General features: G+C 34.9%; 1 long non-coding RNA gene across 5 annotated transcripts in view; it reads left to right on the plus strand.

Moving 5' to 3' along the window:
* Positions 1–23,377, plus strand: part of LOC141505678 (uncharacterized) — an 83,631-nt gene that overhangs the window by 31,808 nt on the left and 28,446 nt on the right. For 3 of the 5 annotated variants that reach the window (XR_012473666.1, XR_012473669.1, XR_012473670.1), the window contains exon 3: positions 22,928–23,103. This is a non-coding gene — a long non-coding RNA (uncharacterized LOC141505678). Of the gene's footprint in view, positions 1–15,908; positions 16,077–22,927; positions 23,104–23,377 lie in introns of all 5 variants that reach the window. The other 2 variants (XR_012473668.1, XR_012473667.1) reach the window with 1 other exon arrangement.

A 23,377-nucleotide genomic window follows, 5' to 3' on the forward strand; every position in this document is an offset into this window, starting at 1 on the left:
AATAATCATAACCTTAAATGTGAATGGGATGAACTCTCCCTTAAAATGTAAACAAATAGCAGAGTGGATTAAAAACCAGAATCCTACAATATGCTGCTTACAAGAAAATCATTTGAAACAGAGAGAGATATGTATAGAGTAAAGGTAAAAGGTTGGAGCAAAATATATTTTGCTTCAGCTGAAGTAAAAAAAGCAGGGGTAGCAATCCTTATTTCTGGCAAAGCAGCAGCAAAAATAGATAGCATTAAAAGAGATAAGGAAGGAAACTATATCCTCCTAAAAGGTACCACAGACAATAAAGTCATTTCAATATTGAATATATATGCACCCAGTGGGATAGCATCAAGATTCTTAGAGGAGAAGCTGAAAGAATTACAGGAAGACATAGATAGCAAAACTATACTAGTGGGAGACCTCAACTTCCTGCTCTCAGATCTAGATAAATCAAATCATAAAACAAACAAGAAAGGAATTAGGGAGGTAAATAGATTGTTAGAAAAATTAGATATGGTAGACTTATGGAGGAAACTGAATGGGGCTAGAAAGGAATATACCTTTTTCTCTGCAGTACATGGAACTTATACAAAAATTGACCATGTGCTAGGACATAAAAACCTAATGATCAACTGTAGAAAGACAGAAATAGTGAATACATCTTTCTCAGATCACAATGCAATAAAAGTCATATGCAATACTGGGCCAAGGAGATATAGACCCAGAACAAATTGGAAACTGAATAACCTCATTTTGAAAAATGAGTGGACCAAAAATCAAATTGAAGAAAGAATTAACCATTTTATCATAGATAATGATAATAATGAAACAACATACCAAAACCTATGGGATTCATTCAAAGCAACTCTCAGGGGATATATTATAGCTCTAAATGTTTATATGAATAAATTGGAGAAAGAGGAAATCAATGAACTAAACATGCAACTAAAAAATTAGAGAAAGAACAAATCAAAAATCCCCAATGAAGTACAAAATTAGAAATTCTAACAATTAAAGGAGAAATTAATAAAATTGAAAGCAAAAAACTATTGAATTAATAAATAAAATGAAAAGTTGGTATTATGAAAAATTAATAAAATTGATAAACCTCTGGTCAGTTTGATTTAAAAAAAGAAAGAAGAAAACCAAATAGCTAGTGTCATAAATAAAAAATGTGAACTCACGACCAATGAGGAGGACATTGAAGTAATAATTTGAAATTATTTCCCCAACTCTATGCCAATAAATATGATAATCTAAGTGAAATGGATGAATATTAACAAAAATATATGTTGCCCAGGTTAAATGAAGAAGAGATTAAATAGTTAAACAACTCTATGTAAGAAAAATAAATTCAACAAGCCATTACTGAACACCCTACCAAAAATCTCCAGGGCCTGATGGTTTCAGAAGTGAATTCTTCCAAACATTTAAGGAACAATTGGTTCCAATTCTATATAAACTCTTTGGAATAGTGGGGAAAGATGGAACTCTGCCTAACTCTTTCTATGAAACAAGTATGGTACTGTTACCTAAACCAGGAAGAGTTAAAACAGAGAAAGAAAATTATAGACCTATCTCCCTGATGAATATAGATGCAAAAATCCTAAACAAAATCTCAGCAAAATGATTACAACAAGTCATCACTAGGATAATAAATTATGATCATGTAGGATTTATTCCAGGAATGCAGGGTTGGTTCAATATTAGGAAAACTGTTAGTATACTCAATTATATCAATAACAAACCTATCAGAAACCATATGATCATATCAATAGATGCTGAGAAATCTTTTGACAAAATAAAGCATCCATTCCTATTATAAACCACTAGAGAGTGTAGGAATAAATTGACTGTTCCTTAAAATAATTTGCAGTAACTATCTGAAAACATTATACTCAATGGGGAGAGGCTAGAGGCATTCCCAATAAGATCAGGGCTGAAAAAGGGTGCCCATTATCACCACTACTATTCAATGTTGTATTAGAAATAATAGCATCAGCAATTAGAGAAGAAAAAGAAATTAAAGGAATTAGAATTGGGAAGGAAGAGACAAAACTCTCACTCTTTGCAGATGACATGATGCTTTACCTAGAAAATCCCAAGAAATCACCTAAAAACTACTGGAAACAATTAAAAATTTTAGCAAAGTTTCAGGTTATAAAATAAACCCTCATAAATCCTCAACTTTTCTATATATGTCTAGCAAGAAACAGCAGGAAGAGCTAGAAAGAGAAATCACATTCAAAGTAACCTCAGACAATATAAAATATTTGGTAATCTATTTGCCAAGACAGACTCAGAATCTTTTTGAAAACAAGTATAATACACTTCTTACACAAATTAAATTAGATTTAAATAACTGGGCAAATATCAACTGCTCTTGGATAGGTAGGGCTAATATAATACAAATGACAATTCTACCAAAACTAAACTATCTGTTTAGTGCCCTACCAATCAAAATTCCAAAAAATTACTTTAATGAGTTAGAAAAAATTGTAAGCAAATTGATATGGAGAAATAAAAAGTCAAGAATTGCCAGGAGCTTAATGAAAAAAGTATAAAAGAAGGTGGCTTAGCCCTAACTGATCTAAAATTATATTATAAAGCATGTCATGAAAACTGTTTGGTATTGGCTAAGAAATGGAGTGGTGGACCAGTGGAATAGACTAGGTGTAAAAGCAGGGGATCATTATAATAATTTGCTGTTTGATAAACCAAACAAGTCTGGCCATTGGGATAAAAACTCCTTCTTTGAAAAAAAATTGCTGGGAAAATTGGAAGTTAGTAAGGAAGAAACTTAGATTAGACCAACACTTCACACCCTTTAACCAGATAAGATCCAAATGGTTACTGGATATAGACATAAAAAATTATACTATAAGCAAATTAGAAGATCAAGGACTAGTCTACCTTTCAGATCTATGGAAAGGGGAACAGTTTATGACTAAGGAAGGGTTGGAGAATATCACCAAAAAACCACTTAGATGATTTTGATTACATTCAATTAAAAAGCTTTGGCACATATAAAACCAATGTAACCAAAATCAAAAGAAATGTAGTAAATTGGGAAATAATCTTTACAACCAATGATTCTGACAAAGGACTCATTTCTAAAATATACAGAGAATTGAGACATATTTTTAAAACAAAAAGCCATTCCCCAATTGACAAATGGTCAAAGGATATGCAAAGGCAATTTACAGATGAAGAGATCAAAGTAATCCATAGCCATATGAAAAAATGTTCTAAGTCATTAATTATTAGAGAAATGCACATTAAAGCTGCTCTGAGGTACCACCTCACACTTCTCAAATTGGCCAGTATGACCAGGAAGGATAATGATCATTGTTGGAAGGGATGTGGGAAATCTGGGACACTATTACACTGTTAGCCGAGCTGTGAACTCTTCCAACCCTTCTGGAGAGCTATTTGGAACTATGCCCAAAGGGCAACAAAAATGTGCATACCCTTTGACCGAGCAATACCACTATTAGGTCTATACCCTGAAGAGATGATGAAAAAGGTTTTTAACATTACTTGCACAAAAATATTTATGGCAGCCCTGTTTGTGGTGGCAAAGAATTGGAAATCCAGTAAATGTCCTTCAATTGGTGAATGGCTTAGCAAACTGTGGTATATGTATGTCATGGAACACTATTGTTCTATTAGAAACCAGGAGGGACAGGATTTCAGGGAAACCTGGAGTGATTTGCATGAACTGATGATGAGTGAGATGTGCAGAATCAGAAAAACACTGTACACCCTAACAGCAACATGGGAGTGATGTTCAACCTTGCAGGACTTGCTCATTCAATCAGTGCAACAATCGGGAAAAATTTTTGGGCTGTCTGCAAAGGAGAGTACCATCTGTATCCAGATAAGGAGCTGTGGAGTTTGAACAAAGTGCAAGGACTATTCTTTTTAATTTAGAAACAAAAAACAGATAGCTTATTGTCTGATCTTGTTACCTCTTATACTTCTCTTCTCTGTAAGGGTATGATTTCTCTCTCATCACACCCAATTTGGAACAAGGTACAACATGAAAACAAAGTAAAGACTGACAGAGTGCTTTCTGTGGGGGGGGGGGAGGGAAGCAAGATTTGGGGGGAAAATGTAAAACTCAATTAATGTCTTTAATAAAAATAAATTTTAAAAGAGAGAATAAAGGCTCCCTCATTCCCTCTCACCTTCCCCTCTTCCACTCCATTGCAACAGCTTTTTCTTGACTCTTTTACATGAAATATCTTAGCCCATTCTATCTCTCCTTTCCGTTTCTCCAAGTATATTCCAATTTCAACCATTGACTCTATTTTTTTATTTGTTTGTTTTGGTTTTTTATTTTTAAAATTTATATTTATTCTCATTTTGTACAAATGTTTTTGTTTACATTAATAAAATATACTTGTTTACAAGTAAACAAAATACCACTCCCCCCATGAATATAGATAGACTTGCTTGGGCAAAAAAGTAAAGGGGGGAGAAAAAAATTAAAATTAAAAAATAATAGTAATAATTGTAGGTATGGCCAGGTGGTGCAATGGACAAAGTACCAGCCCTGGAGCCACGAGCACCCGAGTCCATATTCAGACTCGTAAACTCAATAATCACCCAGCCATGTGACATGCAAGCCACCTGATCCCCACTGCCCTGCAAAAACCAAAAAGAAGAAAAAAAAAGACCCAAAATAAAATAAAATAGTAATAATAGTAGGGGTGGCTGGGTGGCAGACAGATCATTGGCCCTTGAGACAGGAGCACCTGGGTCCCAATCCGGCCCCAGACACCCAACAATCACCCTGCTATGTGGGCCCCAGGCAGGCCACCCAGCCCCACTTGCCCTGCACCCTCCCCCAAATAATAATAACAAAAAATGTGTTTCAGTCTTTGTTCCAACACCATCAACTCTGTTGTGAGTGGATCACATTCTTTATGATAAGTCCATCACAAAAGTTACTTCCATATTTTTCCAACGTTGCCATTGCTGATCTCAACTCCCTCCTTTCTTATTTCTCCACTACCATGTACTATATTTTCTCTCTCCTTTCACTCTGACTCTGCTGTAGGGTTGCTGAGTGGCACAGCAGACAGATCCCTGGTCCTGGGGCCAAGAAGCCCTGAGCCCCCATACCACCCCTTAGGCCCAGAATCCACCTGGCCCTATGGTCCTGGGTAGGTCATCCAATCCAAGCCCCTTGCAAGAAGACTCTATTTTTACAATAAATTATACTTTCAAATTCAGCTCCCACCTGTGCCTTGTCTATTTATCTTCCTTCTGACTGCTCTATTAAATGGGAAATTTCATATTAATTATCAGTATCATCTTCCCATGAAGGAATATAAGCAATTCAACATCATTACATCTTTCATAATTGACCCTTCCCATCCACCCTCTCTATGCTACAGTTGAGTTCTGTACTTGAAGGTCAAACTTTCTGTTCAGCTCTTGCAGTTTCAACAGGAACATTTGAAATCCTCCCGTTTCATTGAAAGTACATCTTTTCACCTGTAAGAGGATGTTCAGTTTTGCTGGGTCATTGATTCTCAGTTGCATTCCAAGCTCTTTTGCTTTCTGGAATATTATATTTCAAGCCCTATGACCCTTTGATATGGATGCTGCTAAGTCCCATATAATCCTGACTGTAGTTCCACAATATTTGCATTGTTTCATTTTTGCTGCTTGTAATATTTTCTCTTTGACTCATGAGTTCTGGAATTTGGTTATAATATTCCTTGGGGGGTATTTATTTTTTTGGATCCCTTTTAGGAAGAGATTGGTGGATTCTTTTAATTTCTATTTCACCATTTGCTTCTAGGATATCAGGGCAATTTTCCTATAGAAATACTTTAAAAATGAAGTGAAGATTCTTTTTCTGATCATTATTTTCAGGTAGCCCAATGTGTTTGAAGTGTTTCTTCTGGATCTGTTTTCCAGATCCATTGTTTTTTCAATGAGATATTTCACATTTTCTTCTAGTTTTTCGTTCTTTTGGTATTTTGTTTTTGTTTCTTGACCTCTCACAATGTCTTTAGTTTCCTTTAGCTCTGTTCTACATCTGAAGGATTTGTTTTCCTTAGAAAGTTTTATTATCTCCTTTTCTATCTGGCCAATTCTACTTTTTAAGGCATTCTTTTCCTCATTAACTCTTTGGACTGCTTTTCCATTTAACCTAAACTAGTTCTTAATATGTCATTTTCTTTAGCATTTTTTTTTTTGGATATCCTTGACTAAACTGCTGGCTTGCTTTTCATGTTTTTCCTGTCTCTCTCTCTCTCATTTCTCTTCCAAATTTTTCCTCTACCTCCCTTATTTGATTTTCAAAATCTATTTTTAGCTCTGACATAGCCTGAGCCCAACTCCTATCTTTTTGGAGGCTTTGGATACAGAAGCTTGAACTTTGTCATCTTCTGAATGGATGTTTTGATCTTCCATGGGACCAAAGTATTTGTCTATGGTCATGTACCTTTTATTTCTCCTCATTTCCCCAGCCCATGCCCTTGGTTTGGGTTGCTTCTTGAGCTTTTGAGTTGTTATTGGGGTACCTTTGAAAGGACCTCAATTCCTTTAAGGTCTATTGAGAGCCTCTCACTGCTCCCCTGGACTGTGCTCAGGTCATTGACCACAAGCACATCACTCATCCCTGGAGTGTGAGGAGGGTCTCTGCTCCACTATGCTAGCTTGAGGGCCCAGGCTGTGACCAGGTTCTGAACATGGAAAAAGTCCTGCAGCAGGCCTGTAATAGGGACAGAGTAGAGACCTCAACAATCTCCATCCATCCCCCTACTTTCAGTGGGCTGAGAAATCTGGGAACAGCTGCAGGGCAGCTCCTATTGGGCTGCTCTGTGGGACTGCTTCCATTTCTGGGATCTTTGCTGCTCTGAGTGCCATTCTGGCCTGGGATTCACACTCACCCTGCAGGATTTCCCCACTGATCTTCCAGGTTCTGTTTTTTGCTCCCCAGGTTGTCAGTTCAGGAAACTGCTTCTACTGCCATGAGCCAGCTCCACCCAGGGACCCAGGAGCTCTGAAGGTTGTTCCCAGAAGACTGGAGTTCCTTTGCTCCCATGGTAGTTCTGGCTGTACTGCTGCCCCCTCTAACCCCATGGTACATAGTATTCTCACAATCTTCCAGGTTGCCTTGGGCTGGAGAAGTGCCTCAATGGATCTTTCCATGGGTTGTCTTTTGAAAATTTAGAGTCATAATTTTAAGGTTTTTAAAAATATTTTGAAAGAGAATACCTGGGAAAGCTTGTCCTCATGCTGGCACCTTGCTCCACCCTCCAGGAGTAGATTTTTGCAAAACATTAATGAACTTTGTATTGATCAATTTGTTTTTTAAGATGTCTATATACTTATTTATAGATGGCCAATAGGCAATTGAATTTGTGGACTGCAGAGATTAGTGTTGGATACTTTGATCTGGAAGTCTTTAGATGGTCATCTAAGTCTTTAGAGTTAACAAGTTCATCAATATTGAAGACATGGAAAAGGCAAAGGAGGCAAAGATAAAACCTTCAGCTGCAGCCACAATTAGATGATGGATCTTCATGTTAATCCTGAGAAGGAGGCTGGAAAGTTGTAGTATAAGAAGGAGACAGACAAAGATAGAGATACAGAGACAGAGAAGAAGAGACATAGAAAGAGAAGAGACAGAGCCAGATCCAGGGTCACAGAGAAAAAAAAGAGATAGAGCTCCAGAGTCAGAGACACAAAATATGAGAGATAGAGAAATAGAAAAGCTGAGAGATAGAGACAATGAAAGGCAGAGAGACAGAGAAGTCAAAGAAAGAGAAGTAGAAAGACTCAGACACAAAAGAGAGATAATAAGAAAAAGACAGTGATGTAGATAGAAACACTGAGAGTAGTTCCAATTGAATAAATAGTGGAGACAGATGAAAAAGTAAAAATGGTATTTTCTGAACAGACTAATATATATTCATAGGAAGCTCATCAGCCTAAATGAAAAGACTAATATCCATTAATGCATACAGCCATCCTCCTACATAAATCCATGCATATATACACAAACAGATGTTAATATACACATGTATTTATATACATATATAATATATCCTTGTATGTATGTATGTATGTATGTATGTATGTATACACAAAATGGAAGTAAGGACAGGTGATGGAAGATGAATATCAATATTTCTATCTATCCACCTACATAGAGACAGGTATAGATATATACATCTACATGCATATACACATCTTTTGTGTATATATGCGTGTATAAACATGTATAATGCAAATATGTATGATTTGTGAACATGCATGTTGCTATTATGTCAGGAGTGACTCTTAATTTCCTCATGTGGGGTTTCCTTAGCAGATATAGTATGGTGATTCGTCATTTACTTTTCAGTCTAATTTTATAGATGAGGAGCTGAGGCAAAAAGGGTTAAAAAATCATAACATAGTGTTTGAGGTCATATTTAAACCCTGAAAAATAAGTTTTCCTGTGTCTAGACCCAGCATTCTGTCTTCTGCACCACCAAGGTGCCTGAATTTGAGTCCCCCCCTTTGTGTGTGTGTGTGTGTGTACATGCATGTATATATATATACATATATGTATATATATGTATGTATATGCAAACATACATGTCTGTATATATATAAATCTCTGTATCTATATTCCCAGAAAAGATGATGTTTTTTCTATATGAAATGATAGAGAACACCAAAGACTTATAGTAAGTTGATAGTCAAATTAAATAAGGAAGCATTACTGAACTTTTAGTTGCCTAAATGAATTCAAGATCCCTGACCAAGAAGAACTAAATCCTGAAATTACTAGCAGATGTGATTATGGAAACATCATCAGTGATATCTGAAAGTTTTTGTGGACCAAATAAAATGATGACAGATTATAGAGAAACAAGGGATTAATAATTACTACAGTAAAATAGAAAAAAAGTGGGAAGGACAAAGAAATGTTAGTACTAAAGCAATTAACAAAAATGAGAGGAAGCTAGGTGGCACAGTGGATAAAGCACCAGCCCTGGAGTCAGGAGTACCTGTTTTCAAATCCAGTCTCAGACATTTAATAATTACCTAGCTGTGTGGCCTGGGGCAAGCCACTTAACCCCGTTTGCCTTGAAAAAAAAAACCTAAAGAAACGATTTATTATAGCTTAACACAATATATAAAGGTAAATAATAGAGTAGCATAATTTGAAAAACACCAAGACCCTGGTTGCTACAGGAACAATTGATCATTTGACTGAAAATTACTAGGAAAAATAGAAAACAATTTGGCAGAAATTAGCTATAGACCAAAATCTTACCTCTTATACCAAAATAGGTTCCAAACAGACACATGATTTAGTCATGAGAGGAGAATCACAAGCTAATTAGATCAAGAAATTATTTAAGATCTTTAGATTTTAGAAAAGCACAAGCCTTAAGACAATCACAGAAAATAAAATGAGTAATGTTAATTATATAAAATTGAAATTTTCATAGGAACTTAATGAATTTAAAATTAAAATTTTAAAATTTAAAAGTTCATGGAGAAAAATCCTTGAGGCAATTTTATTTGATAAATGTCTCATAGTCAAGATATTTAATGAATTGATTCAAATTTATAATACTAAGAGCCTAGTCTCATTATATTAATCTGGAAAGACTATGAAAATACAATTTTCAAAGAGAAAAATCCTAATTATCAACAACAACAACAACAACAACAACGTGAACAAATATTCATATTAAAACAATGCTAAAGTTTAACTTTCATATTCATCATCTTAACACCGTTGACAAAAGATTCAAGGGCTATAATAAGTTAGCCATATTGATACACTATTGAGGAAAATATGAATTGTTCCAACCATTATAGAAAATAATTTGCAAGTTTGCCCCAAAATACACTAAGCCATGCATAAAATTTTTGACATCCTCATTCTGTGAGAGTCTCTGTGTGTATGTATGTATGTATGTATGTATGTATGTGTGTTTGTGTAATAGCCTTATCTCCCTAAAGAATTCAAAAAAGAGAAAAAGGATTTGCATGTACCAAAATATTTAGAGCAATTCTTTTCATAGTATCCTCAAATTGGAAGCTAATGGAGTGCCCTAGTTTTGGGAAATGGATAGGCAAATTATGGTATATGAATGTAATGTATGTTGTTGTGCCATAAGAAATGATTAAATGAGTAGTTCTAAAGGAAACTGGGATGACTTCCTTTGCAATGAAGCAGAGCAAACTGAGAAGAATCAGAAGAATAATTAATATAATGAAAGTATAAAACAAAACAAAACAAAAATGTGACAAAATTTTCAAATTAACTAAATGGAAAATAGACTGAGGCATGTTTTTGGAATTGCCATAGTGGATATGTTAACATTATTGAGTTACATATGGAAATGTGAATAGAGAGGGTAACTGTCTTCAAATATTTTAAGCACATTTTATTGAAAATGGACTCAAATTTTTCTACTTGACAGAAGATCAGAAACAGGAACAAAGAATAGAAGTTTCAAAGAGGCAAATTTAGACTCAATATCAAGAGAAATTCCTATAAATTGGAATTGTTTTAAAGAGACATACGTTTCTTGTAAAGGATATATTCTTCCTCCTTTGAAGTCCTCAGGCAGAGGTTGTGTATCTACTCATCAACTCTGATAAAATGGTGATTCCTTTAACTTATACACTGGACTAGATAACTATTAAAATACCTTTGCACTTTGAAATTCTGTGATTCAGTGAGTGGGTTTGTATGTCTTTTTCAAAGTGTGGTTTTGCTAATGCTGAGAAATATAGGCTATCACCTGAAAGAATGGTGAGATTAAATGAAAGGCTGTTTCTTTCGTTTGTTTTCTTTATTTCTCTTTCTTTCTTCCTTTCTTCCTTCCGTTCTTTACATGAGAAGGAATCAAGGCATTAAAAGACTAGGAGAAAAAACTACACTGAAGATCAGACCAAGGCTGGGATGCAGAGGGCATAGGACAAAGCAGGAAAGATTTAGAGAGATAGGACTTTATAGAGTAAAGTATAATTTATGGTTTTTTTTTTACCAGACTGGAGTATGGGAAGAAAAAGTGGAAAATGATTCCAAAAAGATTTCAAAAATAACATACACATTATTTTTATTAAAAAGGGAGTATTTGATGTACTATAAGGACCACTCTTTTCTCAATAGTGCATCAATCATAGTCATATGCTAAGGAGATTCAGTGCAAAAGCTTTGAGAAGAGAGGCTTTTGAATAGTAAATTTGGAGAGTGCAATAGAGAGTCAAGTGAGAAAGAATAAAGGAATTGCTGTTCATCAATGAGTGTCCAACTAAGATTATCACCTAAATTTCTAGTGGGATCAGTTTGTACAATTGTGTGACTCTCACAACTGTTGTTCAGTAGTGAATTCAAAATTATGGAAAAAGCATATGGGGGGAGAACATAAGTATTAGTTGATAGATTTATAGTATAAAGATTCCTTTAAAGACTGAATGATGTTAAGCATGGAGAAGAAGACTTGGGGTGGTATGCTACTTTTCTTTGTTGCTTTTATTTGAAAGGAGAGGGAGCAGAGCAGGAATTGCAAAAAACCAAACAAACATAAAAACAAATACAGGTTTCATTTTGGGAGAACAAAATAATAGCAACAAACACACTTCCTATATATTAGAATTATTCAAAGATGCCTTTCTCAAGAAGTAGTGATTTTTCTGCTTCCCTCACTATAAATTTTCAGCATATTCTGAATCATGATTTTCAGATATTTTGTAAGGATGTGTCTGTTTAGGCATTGTTTGGATTAAATAGCTCCTGAGGTCTCTTTTATCTCTGAGATTCTGTGCTTCTGTAATATATACTATAGGCAACACAAAAGAAGCAGGAAAAAAGATAGAATCAGATGAACAGGAAACAGAACAAAATAGAATAGAGGAGGAGAGAATATTATATCTTGAATGAACATTGGAATACCTACACCTATATAGTATTTATGTTTTATATATCATATTTATTCTTAAAGCATTTATAATTTATGCTGGACTATAGCACATTGGAGTTTAAATGGACCATTACGATACAAAACTCTCTTATTTTATATAGGAAGATAATGAAGTACAGAAAATTCGATTGACTTGGCCATGGTTAAAAAATTTTACAATAAGTAAGACTGTTAAGCACCAAAAAGGTACTAGTTACTATACTAAGTGATAGGAATATAAAGATATAAATTTTTAAAGTACTTGTTCTCAAGGAGTTTACAGTCTCTCCAGGAAGATAACATGTACTTGCTTTCTTTTTATCAATGATAGATCAAAGACCAGATCAGGGGGTTAGAATGATAGTGGAAAGTACAGTATAAAGGAATTCAGGAAATACCTATAATCTTAAACCTTATCTAACATATTAGTTGTGTGATATGAGATAAGTTTCTTTATCTCTTTGTACTTTGGTTTCCTCATCTGCAAAATGAGAATAACAGTCCTTAAAATTTCTTTCTAATAGGACCGTTATCAAGATGACACAAAAGTTATGATGACAAAACTTAAAATGCAATTTAAATATGTGATTATTGCTATAGATCTAGTCTCTTGCCCCTTGAGTCTCTACTTTTTCCAGTAAAAGACTCAACAGCTATCAGAAAAGTATCTTGTCCTTAAGGAGCTTACAGACTTGGTAGAAAGAAGTTCTAAGATCCAGGTAACTGGATATCTCTTGAGAATGGTTCATTATTTCTTTAATATAAGGAATTTCCTTCACCAATGCAGATCAGCAACTTTTCTGCAACCTCTAGCCTTAGAGAGTTGTTTAATGTATTGAGAGATTGTGACTTGACCAGGCTTTCCTTGTAAATATGTTAGAGATGGGATTTGAGTGAAATTCATTCCTTTTGAACTTTTTGAACTCTATACAGTATAGTTCTCTATCTTCTATTCTACATATATAAGTAAAAATATTTTGAAAATAAAAACTCTTTATAAACATAATACCATTACTCTCATTGTTCTCTTCATTTTTCATTACATTCCATATGAAGTGAAGTGGGAACATCTGGAAATACTATCTAGAGGGGAAAGGAAATGGAAAGGAGGAGAGGTGGTAGTTTCTTGGTCAGATAGTAGAAGAAGCTAATCGACATTCTCTCTTGCCTATTTAGGCCTTTCTGGGGCCTGCCATGCCAAATACCAGTTATTCATTCAGCTGTTTGCAAACCCCCCACCAGCTGTTATGACAGTCTACTGAACAATTGTAGCTCTGTCAATCACTCCTGAATACACAAAATTATTCTTCACTATAACCTGAATGGACAAGTTGACTGACCCTTACTGTCATTTATGGAATAATAGAGCCACTCCACACTCTCCCTCTCTAAGCATGACACCCAGAACTTACACTCTAGGTCTCCCACTTTTTACTCACTGACAGCATCTTGCTATTCAAATCTCTTTTTCTTCCTTATTACATTCTATCATCTAATAGTTCTGGGGAGATTGTGGTACCAGATAGGCAAATTTGACTAACCATGTAGTTCTCACTATGCCTTTTCCAATTATGTAAAATTAGATAAATTATTGTACATGTCTGAATTGTCTCAGTTTTTTTACCTGTCAAGAGAGGACAATTCATGTATGAAATATTATTCATTTCACAAAATTCTTGTAAGGAAAGTGATTTTTAAAGGGAGGTGACTGAAGTATTAATAAGAATGCTTCATTTAAAATCAGAAAATCAGGGGGTCTGATGTGCTACATATTTTTGTGACCTTGCAATGATTGTTTAATTTGCTTGGACCTCTTTTTTCTCTCTTTTTCAATATGTTATATTGATATTTTATTTTATTATACTATTATTGGTTATGTTTCTTACATCATTCTAGAATCCATGTATTTTCCCCTCCAGAGAATTATTTTCTATGAAAAATCATATTTTTAAAAGGAAAAAGAGGGGAATAAGAGTAGGTGATCAATGTACTGAAAAAGTGAAACACATGTAATACGTTAAGATCTGTTGACTTCCCCATCACAAAAGGGGTTTCTTCTCCATTTTCTCACTAATTAAAGCAACAGTTACAATAAGATTGGAGAATGATTGCAATGAAAGTGTTTTCTAAATGTTAACTCACAATGTAAAACTGAGTTATTAAGATGTAGAACACTATACATGCACACATACATATAGAGGTACATATATGATGAATCATTACAAGAGTAAGTTAAAATTTCAGAAAATGTTCTTCATTATCACTACCTAATCAATATGCCAAGTTTATATTTTACATTATTTTGGGTTCATCTACTTAGAGGGAAGATATTATATATGATGACTTTGAAGTTTCTTTTATAGTTCTGATGCAATGACCCTATAAAACAGTTTCCTAGTAATTAACATTTGAGTCTAAAATACATTATAATAATGCCTAATCTGCTTCATTTATAAATAAAATTTCTTGGTTGTCCCTTTACTATTGCTAAAACTCCCATGTCTTTCAGTCTATTTTGACAGAGTTTTTCTTCCTCCAATTTTCAGTCCTGACTGAAAATATACTGTGTATACTGTGATGTGTGTGTGTGAATGAATAGATTTACTGACAATTTTCTCTCATTTTGCATTACTGTTCTCTACTTTTGTAATAATGCAATGTTTTTCAAAGAACATTGGAGCTACTGAGAGCTCTGTCTGTGCCTTGCTGGGTCTTTGGAGTATTGTGCTGTCAGGAAGCAGGCAGCAGGGAGGAAAAAATAAGAAAAGGAAAGAAAAGTTTGTATTTTTCTGTAGTAATCGCTTCTGGACTTGTCCTTTTTGTGGTTGCCAGACGCTGTCTCAATCAGATCTGTGGCTCCCCTTGTCATTGCTTCCACTCCTTGCTTCTCCTAAAGGCGAGCACAGAGGAAGTAGGTCTTAGAGAACTATTTTCCATTGAAGTAAGCCTTTGCACTTTCAACAGATCTCCTTTCCTTCTTTCCCTTGGTTTTGTGTTGAAAAAAGGAACTCAAATAGTAGCTACTATTTCCGACAATTTAGGGAAGTGGCTGCAAGATATAATATAAAGAAAATTGGACAGAGAGTCAGAGAACTAAGTTCCAGGCTTGAACTAGCTAGCAAATCTTTTTTTTTCTTTGTCCCTTCTCTTCTCTGGAACTCAGTTTCCTCTTCTGTGAAATGAGTGGGTTGAATTAAATGATGTGAGATCCATTTCAAGTCTCATATTCTCTGTGGAAAATTGCTTCCTAAGTCTCATATTTAATCTTTAATGTTGCTAATATTCTTTCTAAACTCTCATCTTAAATATTAAATGCTTCTATGATTAATATAAAGATATGCAATAGATAATATTTTGATCATGTATATGTGACCCTCATTATAGGTTTTATGAAAATCAATCCCAGGTTTAAGGAATCATCCAATTAAAACATAGAGTCCACAAATTTATTTATTATTATTATTAGCCAGATAGAGGAAACATGTTTATTTTTATTTTTACTTCAGTTTGTTTTTCCTATTACATGTAAAGGTAGTCTTTTAACATTCATCAATTTTCAGATTTATGGTTTCTACATGTTTCTGCCTCCCTCCCTTCTCTATGGCATCAAAAAATTGGTAAAAGTTGGACATATGCAATCATGTTTAAACATGACTGTCTGTCTGCAAATCTATCTGCTGTCTGTCTGTCTATCTCTCATTGGATTAATAAAGAAGAAGAAGGCAGAGAGAGATGGGTAAAATCTTTACAAAAAAGTGCAAAATGGAGAAGAAAATGAGATAATTCCATATTGGGAGTGGGCTGAATAGTGCCAAATCATTTGTATTCTATTGGGTCCCAAATGTGGAATTTCAAAGGTAAACATAGCACTTTTTCAAGTTGTATGAGTGTGTAGTTATCTCAGTACTGAGACATAGCAGTCTATTCAAAGAGAATTTTGCCAACCTGGATTCTAGGGTCATTTCCTATTCCTAGGGAAAGAGAGAAACTCGTTTATTTATATCGAAAGATCTTCATGCAAATCTCTGAATACATTTCATAGAAGGCCTATCATCTGTCACTAAAGGATTCTTGCTACAGATGGACTCCAAGGTGATATTTTGGGGAGGCAACCAGCAGAGAAGGCCTGCTGCTACTCTTGTGGTAAGGAAACTCCAACCACCTCTGAAAAATGTTAAAACTGCCTTCTTATCACGCATGGCCTATTCACTTTTCTGCACTTATTAGCACTGCAAGCTGTCCCCACCCCCTTCACTATTCTTTTTCTTCTTTCCCTTCTTTTCCTTTTTATTTCCTATTTTCTCTGAATCTCTTCCTTTTCTTTGCTCCATCTCCTCTTTCTTTTCCTCTCCTCTTTCCTTCTTCCAAATGTGTATTTTCTGCCTCTTCCTCATTTTCTTCTCTTTTGTTCTCTTCTTGTTCCTTATCTTTTCCCCTTTTCTGTTTTCTCCTTTCACTTGTCTTCCTCCCCTTCTGCCTAATTTTCATCTTATTCATTCTCTTCCTTCTCTCTCTCTCTCTCTCTCTCTCTCTCTCTCTCTCTCTCTCTCTCTCTCTCTCTCTCCTCCCCCTCTTTGAACTATTTCCAACTTCTCTCTTTCCAAATACATAATCATAAATATACAGATTTAATCTCAACCCTCAAGTGAGTGCATAATCTCCCCTCTCCCCTGAATCATCCTCAGCCCATGGGAAGAAGAAGGAAATTTGTTTCATATCTAAGCTCAGTCCTAGTTCCAAATCTGAAACACCTTGGGCCCAAGTCTCAGGAAATCTGGTTTTCAGGATTTCCATACGATCCTGACATGTTGCAGCAATCTAAAATCTTGGCTCCAAGGTCACCATGACTTAAAGTTGAAGGAGGAAACTGAGGAGGAAAAACTAGAAAGTAGGGAAAGAAATACAATGATATCCATTTCTCAGAACTGTAGTAAAAGAAAGGGAACAATGAAAGGAATTTACTCTCTACCTAAGTGGCAACCAAACTGGACAGAGTAGATAAGAGTCACTGAAAAGAGATGTCAATAAGATGGTGGAAAAGATCAACCCCGTAGGACTCACCACTTTAAAAGATTCAGACAGTTAATTAAAGAGTTGGGGGTCATAGGGGACTCGATGAAATTCAAAGTAGTCTAAGTAGGCATACATAAAATGCCAGCCTGCCTTAGATATATTTTTCTCCTCTTTTCCATTCAACTCTCCATTGCCCTTTTCATACAGTCCTCCATCCTTCTTATTCATGCTTTTACAGAGTTTTTGCAGAATAACAAGTGTAGCTGTAGCCCTAAGCTCCTAGAAACCTTGCTGTACAACCTGATTTCCAGGAAAACTGCCTGACTTGCTACTTGAAGGATATTCAGCCTGCCTTAATTCCCACCCCATTCCTCACATGCCCCCTCCTTCTTCATTCATGGATGCCCTCTTGCTCTCTCTGCCTCCTGCTCACCCTTAGATACCTTGTGTGACTTTATTAAGTTTGCAGAGGCATGCCTCATACCAAAGTCATTAAACATTTATGAATTCTGCATACAAAATAAAAAGGGGATAAATATGGTAAAATAAATGGGGCATCTCCTAATGAGGGATTACCAAAAATGCGGTTTTAGAACACAATGAGCTACAGTGCATCTGTTCAAACACTATCATTCCTATTTCTCCCGCCCTAAATTTCCACTTCCCTTTCTGTTTGGCTTAATGCTTTTGGTCTTTTTCCCCCATTTTTCCTTTTTCTATTCCCCAAGGCAAAGCTCCAGCTTTATCTTTTCTCCTTCAGGGAAGCTGACATTAAAGATACTGAAAAAATCAGTTTTCCCTTTGACCTCTCCCCCACATTATACCTTAAATTTACTTAATTATTTTCTGTACAGAATTGGAAAAGGACATTTAAATTGAAAATCATAGGCCCTGGACTTTCTATTGATAAGACCCTCAGTACCTCATTTCTATTCTCTGAAGGTTTTCCCTTCTTTATGATAATAACAATAATAATAATAAAAATAATTATTATCCCACCTTCTTCAGAGAGATGTTGAGAAGTCAAATGAAATAAATGAAAAATATTATAAAATGTGAATCACCTATGTGATAGAGATGTTATGAGGGAAATATTCTCTATACCTTAACTTAGTTGTAGGAGAAAATCTGTGATTTCATTAAAGTGATTACATTACATTTCTCTAAATCCTAAAACTCAACAAATTCAAGCTGATCACATCTCTGCCACTTCATGCCTCAACCAGGAGCCTTGCTGGTTTAAAGGATACACCAAAAGTTGGATGGTTAGTCTATGTCAGAGACAATAATTAAACTTCTTTCTGCCTTTCAGGTTAGGACTTGATCTCTTAGGCAAAAATGCCTCTCTGTAATTGGAAAAAATAAAGAAAACTGCTTCTCAATACAAAAATTACACAAATGTGCTATTTTTATACTTGAATTGATATTTTCTTCTACTCTACTGATTATTCTCTGGAAAAGGGGATATATATATTCAAATTTTCGCCTGCCTATCTGGTGCCTAACGCTGTGCTGAGCACATGGAAGATTCTCAATCAAACAAAAAAAAATGTTCATTAAATGCCTATTTAATACCAGATACTATGCTTGGAGTTGAGGATACAACCCCACCTAAAAAAAATTGGAAACTTAATAGAGTTTACATTCTAATGGAAGAGAGAGTATATTCAGTTCTAAATGCATACAAATTTTATATGATTAGTACAATGTGGAGGAAAGCTCCAGCTGCTGGGGAAGGGATAGAGAGACCATATTTAGGAGTGGTATTTGAATCCAGCTTTGAAGAAAAACCAGGGATTCTTGTGGTGGCTAGGTGGCACAGTGGATGAAACACTGGCCCTGGAGTCAGGAGTACCTGGGTTCAAATCTGGTCTCGGACACTTAATAATTACCAAGCTGTGTGGCCTTGGGCAAGGCACTTAACCCCATTTGCCTTGCAAAAACCTAAAAAAAAAGAAAACCATGGATTCTAAATGTTGAAGATGGGAAGGAATTCCTCTCCAGAAATTGTAAGGAATATGTTGTCAAAGGGCAGATGGGCTAAGGGATAGAATGAAATATGTATGAACGAACAAAAAGTACATTTTGATTGAATTGTAGAATATATATATATATATATATATATATATATATATATACATATACATATATTAGAGAGAGAGAGAGAGAGAGAGAGAGAGAGAGAGAGAGAGAGAGAAAGAGAGAGAGAGAGAGAGAATTACAATGTTGGTCTTTTGTTGGTCCTTCATTTTATAAGAAGAACACGTCATAAAGGAGGTTATGCCATGACAAGCACATGAGTTGGATTTGAGTGAGGGGTTGTTGTGCTAAGTCACTAGTCTCACATTTTCCTCCAGAGTCATCTGAGCCCAGTGACCAAATATGAATCAGGATGACTGGAGTTTGCCTTGGATGTGAGGCAATCAGGGTTCAGTGACTTGCCCAATATACTCAGCTAGTAAAGATTCTAGAGTCTAAGGCTGGATTTGAATTCCTGTCCTCCTGCCAAGATAAAATAAAGTATAATAATAAAATCTTAGACTTTGGAGTTGGTTTAAGTTGGGTTGTGAAAGGGGTTTTAAGTCAAGCAAAATATTATATGTTTGCACCTAGATGTAATAGGGTGTCACTGCAGTTAATTGAGCAAAGGGTTAGTAGGGTCAGAATTTGAGAAATACCACGATGGAAACTGTTTAGTATATGAATCAGAAAACAGACAGATTTGAGAAATGTAAATCTGCTATGAAGCTATTGTAATCCTTTTGGAGAAAATGTTGAAAAACTGAACTAGAAAGCTGGCTATTTGAGACTGGAGAAGAGTTTGATACAAGAATTGTAGTGAAGGTAGAATTAGTTCAGTATTCCAGTCAATTGGATGTGTGAGGTGAAGGAGAGTGAGGAAGTTGCAAGCATTAGTGACTGCAAGGATGGTGATTTATTCAACAAAAACAAAAATATATAATGGTAGAACTAGGATGGTTATGGTGGAGACAGATATTGAATTCTGTTTGGAAAATGTTGAGTTTCAGATATCAAGGCAAATTTGCAAAGTTAGTTGTATTTTATTAGACAATAGCTCAGGAGAGATTGGAGTTTCATATGTATACTTGGGAGTCATTTACATTTGGTAACACAATGGAACCCATGGTTTCAATAACTATTTAAGGGATGTTTTAAGGTGAAGCCTTCATTTCTTCTTTGTTTAGTGTACTTAAGGATGAAACACCAGCCGGAAAGAGTACTAGATGTGGAGTCAAGATGAAATGAGTTCAAATCTCAGTTCTGCTACTTACTAATGTCACCTTGAGTAATTCACCTACTCTATGGGATTCAGAATATTAATTTATAGGATTAGGTAAGACAACATGATCTCTAAGGTATAATATAGATAATATTTATCTCTGGTTCCCTAGCAACAAAGAGAGACTCATTAGAATGGAGAACTAATGATATGGGATAAGCACTAGAGAAACATGACTGGTGTAGTTAAAGAACCCAGGATACCCCAAACTGTTTATTTACCATGTCATTCATAAAACTAGAACTGAGAAAATACTAAAGTTTTTTCCTCATCTTGCTCTCCTTTATGGAATCTTGGTATTTCAGAATCCTAGAGGGCAATAAAAGGAAATAGAGTAATGGTCAGAATTGTTATTCAACAAACATTTATTAATTCATACTAAATACACATATATGCATGTTTATATAAGCATACATACACATACAAACATACATATGTTCACATGTTTGCCTGTGTATATAAATAAATGTATAAACATAAATATTCATATATATAAATTTATATGTGTGTGTGTGTGTGTGTGTGTGTGTGTGTGTGTGTGTGCTTAGATATAACAGTGATCAGATAAAATTCTCCAGATAAGAAGTGATTAGGAATATGGATAGAAAATCTGCCTTGACTTTGAATTTTAGAGATGGAACAATTCTCTCATTTGGAACTGAGGCCTAAAAATGAGAAATGAACTACTCATTTGTCAAATAACAATTGAACAGAAGAACTGGGACCAAAACACATGCCAACCTTCTTTCTACTCAGTTGTCCTTCTTTCTCAGAGAGCCTTAAAAAATTACCTTCCTCATACCCTACTCCACTTCCTTATTCCACATTTTACCCCTAGCCTTGTTATTAGAATAATGCAGATTTAACTCTCAGTCTTTTGTAAGAATAGGATGTCCAATAGAATGTGAGCTAAGAAATAAGTGACGCTGCCACTTATTCTCCAGGGTTCATTACACATGCTGACCTTGACAGGGATTTACAATGTGGAGAAAATAAGCCTTAACTCTTGACAATTTCAGTGTTATATGGGAAAGATGAAGTTATGATCCCCAACTCACCATCTTTTTCACCTTTTGTTCTTTCATGACAATAATAGGAATAACAATGATAATCAATGCATCTATTGTATTTACAAAATATTGTCACATAAATTCTTTTATTTGGTTTTTCACAACAATCCACTAAGGTTATATGTATATATATAAATATGTATATTTATATATACATATATATGTAAATATATAGATATATATGTAAATATATATATATATATATATATATTTATCTGCATATATAGTTATGCCCACTTTGTAAATATAGTAAATGAAACTTATGAAAGTAACTTGTCCAAATTTAACCTGTTCAAAGGTAAAGAGTTTAAGCAGATCTCAATCCGAGTTCTTCTGACTACTATCCCAATAGCTTTGATATGTGGGCCTCCTTTTCAATAGGAAGTAATAAACCAAGAATGCTATCTTTCTTTTGCTTAGAAGGACATTTCTTTGTGTCATGGAGATTTGGAGATAGTGATTTTAGCTTAATTCCTAGACCTGTGGAAAGCTCAAAACTGATCTCCTCTATACATAGCATCTTCTTCCTGGACTAGAACCTTTCTTGGCTTGTTCTTATAGAAGAGAGTTATACTCTAGGGTCAGTCAGTGACCATGGAAACATATTTCTGCTAGGAACTCTCCATGGTATTGATTTCTTGGGAGATTTATATCATTGACCTGATCACAATGAAGGAATTCAATCCAATTCACTAAGGAATTACAAGTCTGCCTGATCAATAATGTATTTATCTCCTTCACTTTGCCATCTTTAGACACTCCAAGCTGTCAGAGGGAATTAAAAGCTTTTTAAAAATATAATTATTATGATTCTTGAAGTGGTCTCTATTATGCTGGAGAAACTTAGGGGAATATGAGGAAATACAACCCTAGTGTATGAAATAAAAAACAAACTTTGGTGTCCAAACAAGGATGTGAACTAAAGTCATTATTAAAAATGACAGAATCCAAATAATGAGAAATAACATTCTCACTCTGTGCTTGCCATAATCACACCACTTCTGCAGTATTTTTCTTAGTTAGAGGCCACACATTTTAGGAGACAACTTTAACATCTTTCAGAGGGTAACAAGGATGGTGAGTGATCTGTAAATAGCATATGATAAATAGAAAGAACTGGATAGGTTTAGCTTGGAGAAGAGAATACTAAAGGAAAGTATGATAGATGAATTTAAATATTTCACATTTACTACTACTACTACTTCCACTATCACCACAACTACCACTAATATTGCTACTACTATGACTATTATTACCACCATTACTATTATAACTATTAATACAACTACAATTGCCACTATTAACACCACTATCACAACTTTTCAGTGAATGGAGTGTAAGATATATTAAGATAAGACTAGTACTCTCTGGTGTAAGAGCTGCTAAGTCCTTTTCAGGACTACTTGCCACTTTTTGTGTCTACATGATCCACCATTTTAGCAGGGGGAACGTATCTAAGGAGTTTCCAACCCTTTGGCAAGTTAAAGGGGTGTCTACTCCAGGCATATGAAGACATCCAATGGTGGAATGGATAAATGAAAACAATGTTACATCAGGCTATAATTGTCATTGTTTGCTTTTATAATGAATCAATGAAATTATGATTTTAGGGTCAGGATACTGTGTGTTCCATTGTGGCTGTTCAATTCAATGTAAATTCTGAAGACTCTACTACAGGCTGAGCAAATGAAGTCCATTGGAACCTATGGGATGGAGATATGCCTGGGTTTATCCAGTTCACATATCCTTTATACTACTTCAATTCTTCTTTACTCATGGAATACAGGTAATCTTTAATATAGGCATGCCAGTATATTAGGTAGTCCTGTGTCAGCATCTCCCATGTTTCCCAAATAATAGCAAAGTTCCTCAGAGAGAGACCCTGAGAATGTTATCAATTGTACTGTTTCTTTTGACCAGGTAAGTGCTTACCCTTGTGTTAGTTCTCTGTAAATTGTCTTTTAGAAACTCATGATGAAAAATACTATCCACATCCAGAGAAAGAATTATAAAGTCTGAATGCAAATTGAACATATTATACAATTTTCATTCTGTTTTTT

Source organism: Macrotis lagotis, chromosome 1 (genome assembly GCF_037893015.1).
Source record: "Macrotis lagotis isolate mMagLag1 chromosome 1, bilby.v1.9.chrom.fasta, whole genome shotgun sequence".
In the NCBI taxonomy this organism is placed as follows: Eukaryota; Metazoa; Chordata; class Mammalia; order Peramelemorphia; family Peramelidae; genus Macrotis; species Macrotis lagotis.